General features: G+C 53.9%; 1 long non-coding RNA gene across 1 annotated transcript; it reads left to right on the top strand.

Moving 5' to 3' along the window:
- Nucleotides 1–329: 329 nt before the first annotated feature.
- Nucleotides 330–4,018, top strand: LOC142020276 (uncharacterized). The gene is made up of 3 exons (XR_012647341.1): nucleotides 330–380; nucleotides 1,753–1,849; nucleotides 3,683–4,018. It is a non-coding gene; the product is annotated as an uncharacterized LOC142020276 (long non-coding RNA).
- Nucleotides 4,019–5,454: the final 1,436 nt, after the last annotated feature.

Here is a 5,454-nt window from a genome sequence, read left to right as displayed (position 1 = left end):
AGCTGGGAAAAATGTGGGCCTGGCACAGCGGCGGTGACAGTGAGAAGGCTGTGGTGGAAGGATGGGGGAGGGGAAATGGCTTTGCAGCTAGGACAGTGACCTCTGGGCTCAGACTTCAGTGGGAATGGACGAGGGAACGGATGTGAAGCAAGGGCCCTGAGGGCAGAATCCTGCATCCCCTGGGCAACTGGTAAATTCTCACTGGGGACCACTCCAGCGTTCCTTGTAAGCGGGGTGTTTGTGCAGCCACTCAGGAGAGACTCAGATGTCACCCAGTTGATTAGCAGAGCACTCACAATTGACGTTGTGTCTCCACAGGTGGTCGATTTGGGACATGCCTCAGTGCACAGAAAACTGTGTTCCGCACACGGATGGAAAAAGTAAGCTGGCACATTGGTGCAGTCCCCACCTGGCGGGCTGGCAGTCCGCATGCATCTCACTCTGGGCCACAGGGAGCCTCTGCGTAGCAGACCCCACACCAGCTTGCAAAGACAGAGGGCAGTGGCGGTGGGGTGTGAGGAGGATTGTGAGGGGGCACAGGAGTGAGACTTGCCCCACATCACCTGGCAGAGCTAGGAAGAGAACTCCAGCACTGTCCTAATCAGCCGCGCTGCATGGTAGTACAAACGACATTCAGGGCGGCTTTTTCCTGCTGACGGTAGCAGGAAGAGGCTCGGGTGAGAACCAGTGCCCTGTGGCGCTGAGCACAGTACATCCCTACAAGGAGGAGATTGTCTCTGCCCAAAGGGCTGCTGTGCCAGCCATGTCGGTGTTTGCCTCTTTAAACCGGCGGCGTGTTCCAAACCGGCAGGGTAAGAGCAGACTTCTTTCAAGCAGGGAGACAAGTGTCCTCGAAAGGCCGCCTGAGCTGCAGTGGCCTTTGCCTGGCTTGGGCTGAGGGCAGCATAGGCATTTTGCACTCTGGTTGTCCAGCCCTGTGTACACAAAATACTTCATGAGGTGGTTGGTGACTGAGGCTTGGACCCAGCTTTGCTCCTCCTGGCTGCTTTGTGTCTGTAAGGGGAACCTGAGACTAATCCTCCTGGCTGCCCAGTCTGATGTAAATCTCCACGAAATCTACCATCTGTGTGGGCAATGTTCTCCCTCCCTCCTGTTACACCAGGAGGGGGCTCTCAGGCGCCCTCAGAACACAGGTCTGGAGATTCTGGAAACTCTGATGGAGGCAGCACACCTCAGTATTCCACGTAGAACGGGATTCTATGTGAGGGTTGCCTGGGGGTTAGACTCAATTATCTATGTTCTCGTGCATTGCCTCAGCCACGTCTTCCCCGCCACTGAGGCTAGAACAGGAGTCTAGAGGAGAGTTTGTAGGACTTCCCTGGGGAAAGAGTTTAAGGGATTTACAGATTTCCTGGATGAAGAGTTTATGGCTTCACCGCAGTTCATCCAAAGAGTTAATGGAATTCCCACCACTATGAGGAGTCCTGAAACCCACCATGGAGAGTTCATGGAATCCCTGGGATACTATGAGGAGGGTATGGGAGCCTTGATGTCTGACAAAGACTATGGTGGAGCCCCGGACTCCTCTCTGGCTTCCACACCCTTGGGTTCAATGGTGAGAACTTCCAGCGTTCCCGTCTGCCTGCCCTCCAGTGAGTCTTAGGGGAATGCCTTTGCCTCCCAGTCGCCTGCAGGATGAGTGACAGTCTAGTCCTGGTCCTTGTACTTCCTCTCTTTCTCCTAATGTCTAAACCTCTGAATGAATCATTCTGGTCCTTGCTCCCTCACCAGGAAGCTCAGCTGGAGAGGAAGCAGTTGCCTGTTCATTCAGCATGATCGAACCCAGCTGTGTTCCCTCCTGGGCTGGCTTTGAAAGACACCAACCCGGGTGAGTCAGAGGCATCCAATTAGTGAGGGTGCGGGTGATGAGGCATGAGGGGGTGGGCGGACAGGGGAGGCAATTCTCCCAGAGCTGCCAAAGGCAAATCTGGGAGCAGACCTCCAGAAGGCCTACCTCAGCACGGCAGGCGGAGACGGCTGAGCCCATTCAGAGTACTAACGGCCAAGGTGGAATGCAAAGGAGAGGCCTCTGCAGGCAGCCACCGTGGAACTCCGTCCAGGAGGGCAGAAGCGTTCGCCCCATGGCCGCTCTCACTGCCCAGCTTTGTGGGCATGCTTGCCGAGGTGGCACCGCTGCATTTTTACATGCCACCCTGGCCTCAGCGTCCTGGCTTGATGGGCAGGGCTGGGGCAGCTAAGGGTAGGAGGGTGTGCGTCGCTCTCGGGGCTCCAAACAAAGGGAGGGAGTGGCCGCTGCTAACAGCCGGGTTTGCTGATCAGGCAGATCGATAGCGGCTGTCTGCTGATGGACAGAGTGAGTGAGACAGCGAAAGGGGGGAGGGCAAGGGCACAGACAGTCTGGGGGACCAGCAGCCAGCTTGGGGAGAGGGGAGCTGCTTGGGGGGCAGGAGCGAAGGTGGTCTGCAGTCTCTGGGGGGGAAGCTGCTGGGGTTCCTCTCCATCCCACAAACTGTACTGAGGAGCCACCCTCCCTGCAGAGCCCCCAGTCCCAACACAGCCTAATCAGAGGCCCTGCAAGAGGCTTGGCTGCTTTAGACACACAGGACCGATGGAGACTCTGCCTTAATGCAAGTCACTTATTGACCCTGTAGAGCCGAGGGCGGGGGAAGATTGAAAGGAGGAAGTGTGGGGAAGGAGCTCTCATTAGCAGCATCACAGCCATATTTTATCCTGTGGAATTACTGCACAGGCCAGCGGGCAGCCAGCCAAAGTGGCAGCTGCTACCCAGTGTGCTGGACATGACCTAGGCTTACAGAGGCACAGCGATTGTAAGGTGTCCAGGGCAGCCCCAGCCACGCAGCTCTCCCCACCCCATAAGGCTAAGGAAGGGACAGCCTATTGGAGTCGAGTGGGCACAAGCAGACTGAGCAAAGAAGAGATACTGGGATCCCCATCTGCAACACGGCCCCTAGAATTCACAACACAATGTCACCATGGTTTAGTGATGACAGCATGTGACTGGCAGTCTGGGCTCTGGGTTCTGTGCTGTGCTCTGTGCTGGGTAACACTGGACAAGTCCCTGAGTGCCAAAGATTGATCCCTGGTGTAAAGCTGGGGTAATACATTGGCTTTGTCAGAGTTGCTCTGGAGTTACACCTGCTAATAGAGATTTTGGCCTTTAATCCCTCTATCTCTGTTTCCACGGCTGTAGAGTGGAGAGAGTAAGACAGACCTACCACCCAGAGAGTGGGAGGTGTCAGCCACCCAGGGGTATAAGCTGCTCAGAGAATCTCGCATGAGAACTGATTCCAAAGTAAAGGAAAATGTCACCTGAGTGTCCCAGCTGCAGGGAACCCCAGCCGGGTACCTGTGGGGGAGTTCGTTTTGCTGCTTAGCCCAGAAACAGTTTGCTGTCCCACAGCTCAACTTTTAGAGTTGTCACCTGGAGGCCAGGGAGTGACACTGTTGACCACAGTCTTCACCTTGGAGCTCAAACTGGTCTGCTAGATACACAAGGCCCAGGCCATGGAGAACTCTAAAATGCTCACACCCCCAATCCATAGCTTCAGCATCAGTGAGGAATCTGAGTGAGTGTGCTCAGAGACTTGACCAAGGTTACAGACGACAGGGCCTTGAACCCAGGTCTCCCAAGGAGTAGGCTGGTGCCCTAACTACTGCACCCTCCTTTTTCTCTTGTCAGAGCTCTGCTAATAGCCGAGAAGAGCCAATAGACAAGCCTTGACATCAGCAGCCCAAAAAGGTGCCTGGTGAGCGGCAGGGCGTTGGTCAGGCCATTGCTGCCTCTAGGGCTCTTTGCTGCATGCTGGGAGCATAGCAGGACAGAGGAGTTCTCCTGCTGGGCAATTGCCTTTCACGGTCAATGGGACGCCGGGCTCTTGGGTGAAGTTTGCTGAACCACTGAGGCACAGAGTGAAATTCGTCATCACATGTGGGGGGGCGTTAACAACTGGCCAAAGGAGGAGCTCTCCCTGTCTGAGAGGAGGGAGGCTAGGTGTACCTGCCCTTGGGCCTGGTGCCAGAGGGAAGCCAGTAGCCACTCTGGTAGCAGGAGAGGGTTCCCCTACAGCTCCCATAATTCCTATTGTCAGCTGTGTGTGAAGCCTGGCACACACAGCTGACAACAGGAGTCATGGGAGTTGAGTTAGGCTGAACTTCCAGAGAACAGCAACATAGAAAACAAGCTGGCTGCCTGAGACCACCTGATCTAGCATTAACCCTTCAGCCCTAGCGTGCAATTAACCGCTATAACAATGAGTTCTGCCTTTTGTCCTTCCATTGCTGCGAGAGCTGACTCCCTGTCTTGGCCCTGCAGCACGAGGGCTTTCTAGCAGGATGTCAATGAACGGAATGAGCTAGTGTGGCAGCTTCCATTTCTCTTGGAATAGTCTCAGCAACTGGACAGTGCCCAGGAACTGAAAGGCCCTTCCAGCTCAGCGAGTGAGTTACGCTCCACTCATCCATTCATACATGGCATATATTCAATACCCCATAAATATTTGCCCATTATGAGCCATGTCAAACGTATATCATACCTTGTAGGAAACGGGGAGTTTACAACCTAATGGCTCAAGTCGAGAGCTGCAAAATGAGTTACTGACAGGTTTCCAGGCCTGCACAGAGCTACGCCTCCAAATGGCTTTTAATAGCCTGTGCGTGTTAAAGTCCTCCATGGTCACCAGGATGCTCTTCAGCTAACTACCCCTGCAGGCAGCTGTACTGCATCCATGCTCAAGAATGAGTATTTGAAAAGGAAACATCTGTCCCTGCAGCTCATGTGCTGCAACGTATTTTCAGATATTCACAGTGGTATGTGTTTCACAGCCCTGAGATACTGCAGAAACACTCCTTCCCTCCTGGGGAACCCGGGGTCATTCTCCATGCAGCTTCCTCTCCCTTTGCCTGGGTGCTGGGGCAAGAGCTATGCAGGGCTGCTGAGGAAGCAGAGAAAAGGGAGGGGCTTTGGGAAGGTTATGCTCTGGAGACAGTCAGCTCCCTGGCTTGGAGAGGCTGTTTCCTTTTCTGCCTGCGTTATCATGCTTCCTGCTTGGGAACACTGTCCCTTGAGGAGAAGACCTGGCTGAATAATGAACTGTCACAAGATTCGCCTCAGTCTCAAGGCACTTTACAAAAGAGGCAGGTATCATCACCCTCTTTTTATAAATGGGGAGCTTGAGACATTAAAGGTGAAATTCATCCCTTGCACAATGAGTCAACATAAGGTACAGTGGGTCCTAAGTAGTGCTGGCCCTTAAAACTGAGGCAAAGGTGACCAGAAAGAGTAAGTAATGTGAAATCACACACAGCTGGTGAGCTCTTAGAGCCACAGAGGGGACCACTAGGGTTATCCATCCCACCTGACCTCCTGCGTAGCACAGGCCAGACAACTTCCCCACTCTGATTCCTAGAGAGGATATTTTTTGAGATGAGCTAATCTTGATTTTAAAATGGTGA

This window comes from Carettochelys insculpta, chromosome 13 (assembly GCF_033958435.1).
Source record: "Carettochelys insculpta isolate YL-2023 chromosome 13, ASM3395843v1, whole genome shotgun sequence".
NCBI classification, from domain to species: Eukaryota; Metazoa; Chordata; order Testudines; family Carettochelyidae; genus Carettochelys; species Carettochelys insculpta.
The sequence above is the reverse complement of the archived record's forward strand: the minus strand, read 5'-3'. Positions and strand labels throughout refer to the sequence as shown.